The 14,936-nt window shown below is 36.5% G+C and overlaps 1 protein-coding gene and 1 non-coding gene across 2 annotated transcripts in view; both read right to left on the reverse strand.

Annotated features, from left to right (window-relative positions):
* The window catches only part of LOC129228218 (acid-sensing ion channel 1C-like), a 225,409-nt gene that overhangs the window by 18,115 nt on the left and 192,358 nt on the right, over positions 1-14,936 (reverse strand). The gene's annotated exons all lie outside the window — the stretch shown is intronic.
* On the reverse strand, positions 1,169-1,270 carry LOC129228841 (U6 spliceosomal RNA). Its single transcript, XR_008581022.1, has one exon. It is a non-coding gene; the product is annotated as a U6 spliceosomal RNA (small nuclear RNA).

The following is a 14,936-nucleotide window of genomic DNA, read 5'->3' on the forward strand; positions in this document are numbered from 1 at the left end:
TCTCGAAGATTATCTTGTGTCACTCCGCGATTGCATAATTATAGAGCCCTATAAAAGGTATTTGGTTGATATGTCTTTTTTTATTCAATAATTATTCAATAATCACATGCATTTTTAAGAAGTTTCTTCGAAAGCATTATAATGCATTGAGCAGCTGAAACGTGTTTCTAGCAGAAGAAATCGATGAAGACTCGTTAAATAAATATACACTTTATGAGCGTAAAAGTGAATGTAAAATATCAAAGAATTTTCTTGTGAAAATCATGCTGCCACACCACTTTTCACGAGCCTCTCATTTTGAACATACCATCGTTACACTGGGCACACAAGTGTGAAATATTTAGCCTATATGAGGCAATGTCTTCTTTAGTTAAAATTAACCATGGTTCTCTATCAGTTTTCTATGTTCTGAAAGAGCCGAAAATACTTCATGAATTTCTAAGTCATCATCCAAATAACGAGAAAAACTTTTTCTAGTCTGAGAATGTGTCGAGTTTCATCAAATAGTTACTGAGAGCCAGCGAGATTTCCTTTAATGAACCTTGATTTCCGACTTACATAATGGAATTCACTCATTTTCTATCATTCTGATCAAAAAATTTGGGGGTGCAACCGCCCCCTCTTGACCCCCCTATTTGCCGCCCCTGCTGTTGACTAAACTTGAAGTCCTGATTTATTAAGATACCCAGATCCATAAGATTTTCTGCCTGATTAATGACTGAACCCTGTAAACGATATCTCGTACGCTTATTTCCTTGACTTAAGTGTAGCACTTGACATTTCCCACCATTAACTGCCATACCCCATTTATCTGCCCACTTAGTAATATGATCTAAATCCTCTTGAAGCTGTTTTACTTGTTCTTCATTTTCGACAATCCCCATAATTTTTACATCATCAGCAAAACAATTTATGCTTTCAGAAATATTTTCATTGATGTCATTCATAAAGATAATATACAAAAGAGGCCCTAAAACTGATCCCTGAGGAACCCCGCTTAAAACATCACTCCATTTAGAATGATTTCCTCTTCCAACTACTCTGTGCTTCCTGCCAGTGAGCCAATTTCTAACCCAAAGTAAAGTTTTTCCTCCTATTCCTATGTCATCTAATTTGCTAAGAAGAGCAACATGCGGTACCTTGTCAAAAGCTTTTTGAAAATCAATATAAACAACATCCACACATTTTTTGTAGTATGTCATCCTTGCGCAGGGGCCATGCTAATCTTCCCTGTATCGTTCCAATTTTAACAACAATAAGAAAGATAAATCGTAACAGACTGTCGTCTGCGTATTTTGTGTGATTTTACTTGTTGAAAAATGACCAGAAAATTGACTAGACGTTAAATCCCGGTTATCAGAAATTTGCCATTTCAACTGCGTGGACTTAGCTTTTTTGGGCTTTCTGTTTTAAGATTTCGTGCTGCTTGTTTATGTTTAGGCTGAGCTGGAGTCCCAACAAATTAATGAATGCGATTAGAATATTTTCACAGCGATTTCGTGACATATTATAAGAAACTACGGATGTGAATAGCTGATAATCTTTATAATGTAAAGAGAAAAATGACACTTCAATATTTATTGTATTGGAAATATTCATTTTACATAAACGTAAAACACGAACACGTTGTGTACTTCAATATTTTCAATCGCAAGTTTACATTTATTTTGCATGTCGTGTAGAACAGGCAAATTTGGCCCGGAAAAGGGCCTTTGTTTGATAGAAAAATCAGATTCCGAGTCCATTAATAATTAAGACGCAAAACTCAATCTTTATTGAGGCCTATAAACGAAATCAGAGAAAGCATTGTGATTTCTAATTTTTATCTGTTGCCATCTCATATTCATTAAAAATTTTTAAATGTTGGTAATTAATTTTAGCAAGACTTTTGGAATCAGCGAAGTCCGCGCGCAAGCGCAGTTGAAATCATAGATTAATAATAAGAATATATCGAGCTATGGCAACCCTTTTGCTGCTCATAAACCAAACCATGTGACTGGTGGATATCCTAGCAACAGCGGGCGTTGATCGTAGCAGACGATCAACGCTCGCGAGAAATAAAATAAATACAATTGATGGAACACGGAAGAATAATCTTTTATGGAGTCCGATTTGTAAATTTGTTATTCTAAGTTGTAAATATTTTGTTAATATAGTGAGTTTTTTGTTTAGATAGTACTGTGCATTTTCTTTAGTCAATTTCAATAACTCTCTAAGCAATTAAAGATGCAAGCGCCCCAAAAGAATCGGCAAACGGTAAGATTTTTACTTACAATTTCAATTTAAGATACCGATTAGTACATTTTTGCGTTAACGAAAAACGTTTACGCCATTACGTTCACGCCAACGCTGACGTAGCAGTTCCAAATGAAGGAAAAGTTACTGAAAACTGTGATCAAACACTAATTACTAATGTCAAAATAATGCATAACTAAAAGAAAAACAGTTCAATCTCTGCATCTGGAAAAAAATTATAATGAAAGCACATTACGTCTTAAAATACATGTCGAGTGCCAAGCTGTAGATAATGTTGCCATCTAGCAACCATGCTGCCAAAGTTTTAGCCAAGCCTTCCACTAGTCACATGATGTATCCATGAACCAATTTTTTCATCAGCAAGTCTGGGAAAGCTCGGTCTACTCTTATTATTAGTCTATGGTTGAAATGGCAAATTTGTGATAAACGGGATTTAACGTCGAGTGAAAATTGCGGTGATTTAAACTTTTTAACTGTTGCCACCTTGTGTTTATTAACAAATAAATGTTTGTAATTATTTTAAGCAAGACTTTTAAAATAATTTTCAATTTTCATTCTTTGCTTTGCTTTTGAGATAAATCGGGAATGGGGTTGTTTCCTTCAGTCAAAAGTACTACTTTTAGTCACTGAAATTGATAGAATAAGCAAAAAATAATAATAATAATAATAATAATAATAATAATAATAATAATAACATAAACCCAGAAAATACTTTCATTTTCTCCAACAGTTTTGATTTTTAATTAATTTTTAAAAATGTCCTATTTTTCAAACAAGGCGTGGTCATGATGACGTCACAAAAGATGCACTTTGGTGCATCTTTATTCCGCGTTTCCACGTTATGATAATCAAGATAATACGAATTAAATATTGCGCTCTACGCTTGCTATCAACCATATCGTTGCCAATAGACGTGAGTAAAGATGCGAATTAAATATTTTGCTTTGTGAATGGCAACACTGAATGGCATTTCATCATTTGTGATGTCATTGGCAGAAACGTAAACAATGAAAGCGCACCGATTTAAGTAATTTTTTAAAAGTACTAAACTTAAACAAATTACTTAAAAATGGTCAGATTCTATGTTTTTAAGCATGCTCTTTCAGAAAACAATACTTTTAAAATTTTGGAAACGACCCCATTGAGATGATCGTCAAGTTTTGGCGTGTGTAATTTTGTTTTTGTTCGGAGTATTGCTTTCTCACGTCGCAAGCATGGGGAGGGATCAGAATTATAAGAAAGATATAGAAGAAAGTTTCGTGATGGCCACAACATACTAGTTCTTTTCGCTAATACATGTAGATAAAATGCATACGTACCACACACACAAGCATACATACATACATATATTATACTATACATATATTAGGGTGGTGTGAAAAGCAAAATTTGTTCTTTGAATTCGCTATAGCGCAGAAAATTGCGATTTATGAGTAAACCGAGGTCACGATTTCACAAATTATTTGGACAATTGCTGCTTTTTTGCTTGAAATACATCTAAAAGAGCTCTGATCTTTACTTGAAAATTTTCTGTCTACTTCTGGTTTCAGGAGTAGAACAGTCAACTGCTTGAAAATATATTGCACAACCTCTGATATATTCTCCAGTTGGTCCAGAAAATGACTTTTGACCAGTTGTTTCCCATCCAAGGGATGAAAAATGTGACGGAAAAGTAACTTAATAAAATAAATTTATTAAACAGACTATTCCAATGGTCATCAAACTTCAACTTGACCAATAGCACCACTTTCCAACCAGTACTGATCTCGGTACCTTAACAGTCTACGATGTCCAAATCGTCGAGTGAAATTCGTTGTTCATTTGCAAATGAAAGAGTAGTACTCACAATGACTTTGGCCGATCCAAAGTTTGTGGAATCATGGCCAAGGTCCGACTAACTAAAAGTGAGGTCCAAGGCCTACAATAATTTGGAGGCGCTCCTCTCTATTTTATCACACTGTAAAAACGATTCAGAAACGATCCTGGAAAATAATGGGCAGCTGATGTGCCCAATTTCTGCCAGTAACATACCTCGCAAAATCCAGGAACGTTTTTCACTAATATTCAGTAAATTTCCTGAAATTATCCCGGAAACTTTCTGAAAAATTCAGAAATCTTCCCGTTTGAACCCAGTCGTGTCTCTGGGACTTAACTCTGAAGAGTAAACTTAGGTAGGTATAATATAATAGCTTGGCACCTTCCTGAGTTATTAAGAAAGTTATATAAGCAGTATGGCAAACATGGCCAAAGCTAAGCAAGAATTGCAAGTAAGAAACGAGAATTTTACTCGCCTGCAATTCTTGCAAAGCAACGTAGTCCATACTTATTCGCTCCCTTTAGGAGCTTAATTAGCATGGACAGGCCGTAATTGAACTGATGCGTAGCAATTCAAGAAACATTTTGACAATGATACTTGATATATCCAGGAAGTAGATGAAAATCATTGAAATCCCGAAAAGTTACACGGAAATACTCAGTAACATTTGGGAATTCTTTTGCAGTGCAGCTTAAGTCAACGCAAAATAATATTTAACTTTTCCGCAGCGTCGGTACAAGCTCATAAAGGGCCTCTGTATATACGCCGCAGGGCTCTGTGCATTTGCACTGTTTCCTCATGCCTAGTACACTAATTGTTTATATTCATTTTCTAGCTTAGTATTTTTATAGCTCAATTAAAAAGTCAAGAGGACTTTTTAACTTATTGCCACCCCCTCTCTCCCTTTCACAAGTATTCGAAAGAAAAATCTGGTAATTTACAAAATAATTCTTTTTCCAGAGGTTTCTTAGCTTCATTAGTCAGTTTATTTAAGAAAAAAAAATTTTTAAACTATGCTTAGCTTGGCTTGAAATTCAAGAAATGAAGCTTTCTCACTCATATAGAACCATCTAAATAAGAGAAATACTAATAAATAATCAAAAAAGTTTTTTCCAATTAATAAATTATTGATTTTTAAAATTATTTTCTTACAAATGCATGATTCTTTAATGCTATGCATAAGTTTTCCCCTTTGGAAGATGGGGACCCAGGCCCTGGACTACTTGACTCGTGCGGTAATCAGGCCCTGGTAATGGCAATATTACTGGAATCAGGTTTAACAAAATTGAACAATGTTCCTCCTACAATGTTCAACGAAACTGCGTTGATTCAATCTTTCATCTTTTCTCCCGTCAAAATAAATACCCCTTTCACAGTCTTGATGAATACTGCTTTGTAAACCATTTCTATTTTGGCCCCTTTTCTCCTAATTCTACACCTATCAACAACTTTAAAAGTATCTGTTTCACTCAGATCAAACCTCTGTCTGAAAGCAGATTTGATGTCATCGCATCAGTCACAGTGTCAGATACGCAACAGAGAGATCATTATCTAAAAAATGAGGTAGTTTTTAACTCATCCCTATCTGCCTGGTTCACTCGTAATCATCATCAATATCTACTTTGACTGAACAACTTGGCTGTATTTCATCTGAAATATCAAGTTTATCTTTGGCTGGAATTCCTAAAAAACCTTCCGTTTTATGATGTAGACTTTTCTTTAAAGTCTTGTTTCCAACTTTTGTGTCTCCCCTTGAATTTTTCCAACCAATTTTTTCTTACCCATGTTTCCTCTGACAAACGACAAATCTCTGCTCAATCAGGGGAATCGGCTTAGATTTTGCACACAAAGAACTCCTGTAAATTGAACACTTGCATAGCTGTGGGTTCTTTTGGCCAGGACAAATCACATTCATTTTGCACTAACAGGCTGAGACATCAAAGAAATGTCTTGTTTCAACTTTAAACTCATCAATCTTCTTCTTTTTCTTTTTTTTTAAAGTTTTGTTTCTCCTTGCACCGGTAGTAAGATTTCAAAAAACTGCAATATTTATTATACAAGCTAACGTGCACCTCGTAGTTTTCTTTATCAGAGATGAATTCATTTGACAAATAAATGGAATAAAGCAAATGAATACAACCTCAAAAACTAGTGGGAAATATCAATGCGAAGTACGTCAGACGAATAATGCTTATTCATTTACTAACAATACCTAGGCATAAACAAATTAAAAGAACACATAAGTTCATGAGCGAGACAGCACTAGAAGCAATTACACACTACACAGGCTACAGTCTAAGTAGTGTGAAGACACACTAGTCTGTGATCACGGTTTGGTGTGGAGCATCTGGTGATTAAAGTCCTGAACCTTAGAATAAGTACCGATACGTCCGCCATCTTGGGGCTAAATGAAGCTTTCTTCCTACACTCCTGTTTGTGAAAATTGCAACACCACGAAGGACTTACGCGAGTGAGCTGAAAATTGCAGGAAATGTAAAGTAGGGCATGATATGCAAATGATTAAAATTCCAGACCGGTAGCGCATGCGTAGGCTGAGCAGTGCCCTCTGAACGGCGGATCTAACCGAATATAAATAGACGATTGTAGCGAGGCGTGTATAATTATCGGTGGATATATGCTAGAGTAAATGTCAACTGAATCTTTACTATGCCTCTTCGACGAAAGAAAGCGAAATTTGAGCAAATTTCGGATTTTGAACGGGACAGAATCGTCGGCCTTCGTGAAGCTGGATTGTCTTATCGTGCAGTAGCCGCTCGTGTGCAGCGTAACAGCAGCACAATCATGCGTGTTTGAAAGCAGTGGACGGACGAGGGTCGGACAGCTCGGAAATCCGGGAGTGGACCCCGAAATGTGACGTCAGCTCGCGATGACAGACACCTGGTGCGTATGGCGCTGACGGACCGCACAGTTTCTTCTAGACAATTGGCAGCACAGTGGTCAATAGCTACAGGTGTTTCATTGTGAGCTTCATCAATTCGGAGACGTCTGCTGCAGCGTGGGCTGCACGCAAGGATTCCTTTATACAGGATTCCTCTCACGCAAAAACGCAAAACCATCGCCGCCTGCGGCTACAATGGGCCAATGTGCATAGGAGCTGGCGTGCTGTTTCGCAGCAGGTCGTCTTTTCTGACGAATCCCGCTTCAATTTGTGGCACCATGATGGCCGAATTCGTGTCAGGCGCTATGCCGGTGAACGACACATTCCGGAGTGCATTATCGAACGCCACAGTGGACGAACACCCGGAGTTATTGTCTGGGGTGCCATAGCATATCATGGACGATCACAATTGCTACGAATTGTGGGCAATTTGAACAGTACCCCACACATAAACGAAGTTTTACAGCCCCAAGCTATTCCTTTCTTGCAAGGATTGCCAGGGGCTGTATTCCAGCAGGATAATGCCTGTCCACATGTCGCCAGGACTGTTAAATCCTACCTTGATTCGCAGCAGGTACAGCTTCTTTCTTGGCCTGAATATTCCCCAGAATTGTCACCGATTGAACATGTGTGGGATTTCGTTGGGCGGCGTCTTGCTCGTGATCTTCGTCCTGTTGCTTCGACGGACGAACTTTGGTTGCGCATACAAACAATACGGAATATTCTTCCGCAGGCAGATATTCAAACTTTGTTTCACTCCATGCCAAGTCATGTAGCAGCTCTTATTGCGGCGCGTGGTGGCCACACAAAATACTAATTTCTATCTCTTTTTATTGTTTGTTTGGTTTGAAAATGTAATCATTTATTTGTACCATTACCACTCAACTGTGTATTAAATTTCATTCAACTATGATGCTTCCTTCATGGTGTTGCAATTTTCACAAACAGGAGTGTATATTCCTGCTGTGATGAAGTAGCTTGTTTCGTTTCTTGAATATGGTTTCTTATTAACTCTTATTTACTCTCTGTTAGTCCACAAACCAAAAACACCTCAATCTAGAAGCAAATCACGCTACTTCATTATAGCAAACAGGAAGAAAGCGGCATTTAGCCCCAAGATGGCAGACGTGTCGCTACTTAAGCTACTATCTACGCTGTACTGGTGATGACACATGTGCCGCTGCTACTAATTTACTACTGTTTTTTGAAATAAAGAGTACTTCCAGTACCATTTTCATACTAAAGTTATTCCGAATCGTGAGTGCTGTAGTTGGATAAAAATGCTTGGGGAAACTCACCTAAAGGTTTGGGGACTCCCAAAAAAAAAAAAAAAAAAGTTGTTTTGATACCAATTTACGGTACATTTGCATTATTTTTCCAGTAAAAAACAAATATTTCGAGGCACGCTCCCCCTTCCCCCTCCAACACAGTAGAGATCGTTACACATAAAAATAAAACACATACAAAGAATTGGCTAAATTGTTCTTCTTCTTTCCTTTTTACCTAAATGCAAGCTCGTAACGGGATTGGAAGATATTATTCGATTCATCAATTTATTTATTTATTTATTTTGTAATTTAAGTAATCACCTATCGCAACTTTTTCCGATTTATAGTAGCTCGAAAAACTAAACTTTATTTTTTTCACATCATCACTTACGAGTAAATATGCATGTATATTTACTCGTCATATCCGTCTGACCACGGATTGTATGGAAAGGCAAACATCCGGTTTACAGGCAGAAGTAGACGCATTCTGTTAGTTTTTAGAGATGTCTTCGTTTGCAGATGTATGTTACCCTCTAAATTAAGCAGTCTCATTCAAGTGAGCGGAACACGAGCATCAAATTTTTACTGTTCCCTCTCATTCATATAAACTCGTCTTAATGGACGTTTGCAAATTCCATACAATCCGTGGTTGGACTGTACAAAAGACTCTTTCTATCTGAAAAATCCCTAATTGAACACTCCGACTTTCTGAACACTTTTCGATGGTCCCGGCGAAGACTTAACATAGGCTGACCTCTCGGTATTCTAAACACCCTATAATATGAACATCCCAGTATTATGAACGCTTTTTTAAAACTTGTTCAATTAATACCTCTCTATATACTGAACATGTTCACAATCGTTACTCGGGAATTCCTATGAATCAAACTGGAAAGTCTGACATACATTCGCAATTTTATCAGAACGATTGAAGGGCATCAAGGGAAGAAATTTTTTTCCCCTGAATATTGCTTCATCACATAAAATCCTTCAGATGAGCAATACGACCCTAAAGTTTCTGTCACTGAACAATATTTCAATAATCCAACCACTGTATTAAGTAGTATTCCAGACCTTTAAAGCACGATTACATTCAAGCAAAATGCGACTGAGAATCAGCCGAAATTATTTTCACTAAGATGTTTACACATATGCACGAGAATACACAAAAACATATTAAAAATTACTCTCTTTTTTCCCTCCAGGTATTGTACCGATGGTTGTATTGTAACATTTTATTATTGAATGCTGTGTAAAACTTTTTAAATTAAAAAAAGAAAAAAAAATGCAAGAGTTTAGGTCCCACTGAGTTGAATTAGACATTTGCACTTGCACTAACCGCCAATCTAAAATTCAGCATCTCTATCTCAGCAACTAATACAATGGTGGATAAAATTATAGACTCAATTTTTTTTCTTTTGTTTCAATTATAACATGACTCAGTTTAAATTATTTTCATTGAAGTGGATATGAATAGTTGAAGAAATAGTTCTAAAATTAGTATATCTTATCAATTAAATTAAAAAATTCATGAAATTAGAAACTTTGCAGATTTAATATTTTATCATTACGTGAAACCTGGACAAAAGTATAAACTCAAAGGTAAAAAATCCAGGATTACGATAAAGTTTCGTTCGAAAATGTTAATTTAACGCCATAGAATGAATAAATGTTGCCATCAGTGATTGCTAAAAGTTTTGTTTCTGGAAATTAATGAGAAACATATAAATGCACCGCTGGACAAAATTATAAACTCAATTTTTTTTTCCATTTTTTCAATCATAATTTAACTCGGTTAATTTTTTTTTCCACTAAAGATAAATAACTGACTAAATAGTTCTAAATTCAGTATAACTCATAAACTTCATAAAATAAATAATTTAATTAAAAAAATTCTCAACTCTAATATCTTAATTCGCAACTCCAATAAACTATAGGGGAGCTGCAGCCACTGTCTAATGGCGGATGAAAAAGGTAAAACAAACAGATGCCGTAACTTATAACTTGCTTTGAAGCTTAATGAACGACAGTAATCTTTCATCGTGCTTGTGGAAAATTTTCTTTTCGATTCCTCTGAAATTACATTACACCATAAACTCTCTGAAGCCTGTAATTTTCTCCAAAGAAAACACGTGGAACGGAATGTTTTACCTTTTTCTTTAGTATTGTTAATCACCGCAAGGTAGCGTATTCGAGCTCTGGAGTTGCGAAAAACACATGAAACCTGGACAAAAGTATCAACTCAAAAGAAAGAAACTCTGAAGTTTGGTAGAATTTTATTTTTAGAGTTTTGAAATGCCTCAAGGTTTAAAACTTACAGAGCAACAAGTAGGAAAAATTGTGGCCTACAGAGATGCTGGTAAAACCCAACGCCAAATTGCCTATGTAGTTAAATGCTTCCAAGGGGCAGTAAAAAATGTACTGAAGGATCCCCCAAGTTATGGAAAAAGAAAAAGGACGGGGAGGCATTCGAAACTGAGAGAGATTGAAGATATATTTTACGCACAGCATCAAACACTGGAGCTTCTTCCAGCAAAATTCTGAAGACTTTAAAACTCAAGGTGAGCTCTAGGACAGTTAGAAGAGTTCTACAACAAGCTCAGAATATGAAGTGGAGAAAAATGAAAACACAGGCAAAGCTGGAGGTTCGGCATATCACTGAAAGATTTCAATTTGCACAGAGACATATGTCTAGGAAAAAAATGTGGAATTCAGTTGTTTGCTCCGATGAAAAAAATTCAACTTGGATGAACCAGATGGCTTAAGATACTATTGGCATGACATTAGAAAAAAAGAACAACACATATTTAGCCGAAACTTTGGTGGAGGTTCTGTAATAGTTTGGGCTGGTTTCTCTCAGCATGGTAAAGCAGGATTGGCGTTTCTCAATGGAAGACAGAACGCTGAAGATTACCAATTAATACTGGAAGATCATCTCTTACCTTTTGCTCATCTGATTCCTGTAGGTAACTGGTTATTTCAGCAAGATAACGCGAGTGTACACACAGCAAAATGTACAAAAGAATGGTTCAAGCGCTGGGGTATCAGTTATCAAATGGCCAGCTCGTAGTCCGGATCTTATTCCGATTCAAAATCTTTGGGGGACGCAAAGTTTATCTGATGGGCACCAGTACCAAACCACAGAGGAATTAAAAAGGGCAATACTTTCAGCCTGGACAGTAGCGTACTGGGTCGACAATGTGTACCGGGAAAAACACTTGACCGGCGCCTTGCCCTATTTTCGTAACTTCCCCTCCCCCCCCGTCCTCCACCAAGCTCAACTCATAAATTAAAATTAACGAATTTCCTATCAGAGGAGTATATAATCTTCAGCGCCCTCGGACAACCGAAACTTTTGTGCCCCCTCGCGTTTGTCGAAATGAGAGAGAAAGTGTTTCTTTTTTACTTCCTTCGGTGATGTTAGAAAGAGGGGTGTTCTGGGGGAGGGGGTAGGAGAGGTTATGCTCAACTGGAAGTTTTTTGAAATTGAAGTCCAAAACACGATTGTAGGAAAATCTTAGGCAACGTTAGTGAATGGGGAAGGAATGAGGTTTGGAACTCTTAGAAATTTTTCGAAATATGTCTCAAATACGCAATACAGTAAGCTATCTTCGGCGAAGTTAGAAGGTTTGAATTTCGGAAAATTTCGCCCGGAATTTTTTCGATATTACAGTCTGAAAAACGAAAATTCAGACTTTTTTAAAGCAATTTTGGAGCAATGCTGATTGCAGAGGTTCTCCTCCAGAATGTTTTTAAAAACTAGGTTCTAAAAACAAAATTAATGATGTGGGCGGTGAGTTGTTCAGAACTTTTTCTCCGGAAATTGTTTTTGAAATTAAAGTCCTGAAACCGTAATGTATACCATCTTTGATGATTTCAGGGATGAAGATTGGTCATTCTCCTCCGATAATGTTTACGAATTCAAGTCCTAAAAAATGATAAAAAAAAAAGACTTTTTTTTAATAATAATGGGCAGTGATAGAATCTGGGGCACACTCGCGGAAATTATTCAAAATTGAAATCCTAAATACGTCTTCGTCTGTCATACTTTGATGACATCAGTTGAAAACATGGATTTCGGGTACTTTCCCTGGAAAATGTTTCAAAATTGAGGTTTTAAATCGGAAATTTTAGACGATCTTTAATGAGGGTGAACATTGCGTTGGAGGGTTTTCTCCCCGAAAATGTTGATCGCAAAAACGTAATTTCAGACTTAGGCTATCTTTGATAACTTGAAAGGAAGAAATGCAGATCGGGTACTCATCCCCGGCAATGTTTCGAAATTGATGTTCGAACTTCTAAAAATTGAACTTTAGACGAGGTCTTATAAATTTGTGACAGGATTCACGTTGACGGAGAGCAACTCTCTCACAAAACAGAAGGACTCTCCCACAAAGTCTTTAAATTGATGACTTGGAAATGCTGTTTTAGATGTTTATAAATGTGTGCTACTTCTCTCTCAGGTTCGCGGCGGTCCCGGCTACAGTCGGGAGTGCTCCCTGGGCTGCCGCAGTCAAAAAAGTAGGGGGTGTAAAGGGTTGGATAGAAAGACAGTTTTTTCAGGGGATAATGGACAGTAAAAAGCAGGGCAGGACTGGACCCCTCAAAGGGCCGCATGATATTTCTGGACATATTTACCCATTGTAGATGTATACAACGAGGGGAGTAAGGGGGGGGGGGAATGTTTTCGCGTGTCATTGCTCATTACTAACTACAAAATTTCTTGCATAGGTGTTCCCATGAGAGGGGCATTAAAATTTCTATTTGGGAGTTTTGGGGGTATTTTTCTGGGAGGGAGGAGGGGAGTCGTCTTTCTTAGGATTATAATGTTCTTACCTGCTATCTTTTTTTTTTAATTGACCTTAAAAGAGAGAATTTTATTAGAATAGTGCAGGGTTTTCCTTTTAATAAAATATGTATTGCTCTAAAATTTAGGGGGTCCGGGGGTTTCTTCCCCGGAGGAAATTTTGAAAAAACGATGTAAAATTCTGCATTTTGAAGCCTTATAAGGGGGAAATCGGCACTACAAAAATATCAGAAAATAAAATGGACCAACTGAAAATTAAGATAACACAGTAAAAAATGTTTTTGGGTCGACAAATCAATGGTTGCTGTCGACAGAAAGAAAGAGCCAGGGAAGAGAAAAGATAATTCTTTGTTACCTGCGTTACATCGACTTTCGGTGTGATTAGTCTTAGAACACCCCTCCAACAGTGGCGCAATTTTTTTTTTTTTTTGGAGCACATTAAAAATTCTAGAAATAGAAGCTTCAAAAACGCGATTATACGCTATATTTATGGACTTTTGGGTAAGGAATGGAGCTTCAGGGACTGACCCCAATCATTTTTTTTTTAATAGATCGAAATCAATTATTCCGCCCCCTCCAAATTTTCGAAATTGAAGTTTCAAAAGCGCAATTGTCGACAAATTTTGAAGATTTTACGGAAAGGAGGTTCTGGAGGTCTTCCCTAATTTTTTTTCCAAAATTATGGTCCTTAAACAGAAGGAATATTTTGTATTCAGGGACTATCCCGCTTTTTTTTTTTGCAAGTGTAGGGTCCCCCGGGGACCCTTGCCTGTACATTCTCCTTAATTCACGTCTTAAAAACGTTATTGTAATACCATGTTTTGTAACACAAGAGCCGGTAAGTTTTCGAAACTAAAGCTCCAAAAACGCAATTTTCAAACTTGCTGGGTATTTGGGGACGTTCCGGTACATTTTGCAGAATTGAAGATTTGGAAACGAAATTTAAGATGATACATAATGCTTTCGGTGTGCGTGTGTGTGTGCGAGGGGGGGGGGGCTTCGGAGGAGTAGCATTTTGAAGACTTTCTTATTTACAGATGAACTAGGAAAAAAGAAAAGGAATGGGGGGAGGTATAATTAAATGACCAATAAGACGTAACTATTGAATATTTTTCATTCAAAGATTTCCCCCGACAGTATTATTATTTTTTTAATTAAAATCACTTTCTTTTCCCCAATACGTGTTATTCAATAACGAAGAATAGTTTTAAAAAAATTCAACTCAGCATTCTGGGGGGGGGGCTGTGAGCCCCGTTTCTGGTTACACTGACTGAGACACTGCCCTCCAACCAAAAAATTTTTAATAATTGCATAGAAAATTTGCAAAAGGAACCTGTAAACCTTTTAAGACATTTCTACTTTAACTGATTACATGTCATTGACTTTCCTGCTTCTTTTGAACGAATTAAAATAATATTGATTACCGATACACAATTGATAACATTAAATATTTTATTATAATAAAAGAAAAATATGATTCTTTTGGATTTAAAATTATATTTAAAAAGTGTGATTACCGTGTCATTGTGTACAAGAAAGTACTCTTTTAATAAAGATTATTACCACATCCAAAGCTAAAGTAAAATGGCTAAACATAAACATAAAAACGTAATATAATGTTATCTGAAAATAACGGAAAATCTTTGAGTAATTGTGAACGAATTTTACGAAATAAGTAAATGAGCTGAAGTCAATAATGGCAATTGTAGAATCAGATAAGAGAAATTATGAATTAAAAATATATGTACATAATGATGCTTCTTTAAAAGGAAAAGCGGACATTTTCCTAAAAAATAAGTAAAAGGTTATCGTAAAGTTTAAAGGAATAATTTAATAAATATTCTCACAATGATAAAAGTCGTCTCATTTCTTGACTTAACAGAGTTTATC

This window comes from Uloborus diversus, chromosome 8, assembly GCF_026930045.1.
Source record: "Uloborus diversus isolate 005 chromosome 8, Udiv.v.3.1, whole genome shotgun sequence".
In the NCBI taxonomy this organism is placed as follows: Eukaryota; Metazoa; Arthropoda; class Arachnida; order Araneae; family Uloboridae; genus Uloborus; species Uloborus diversus.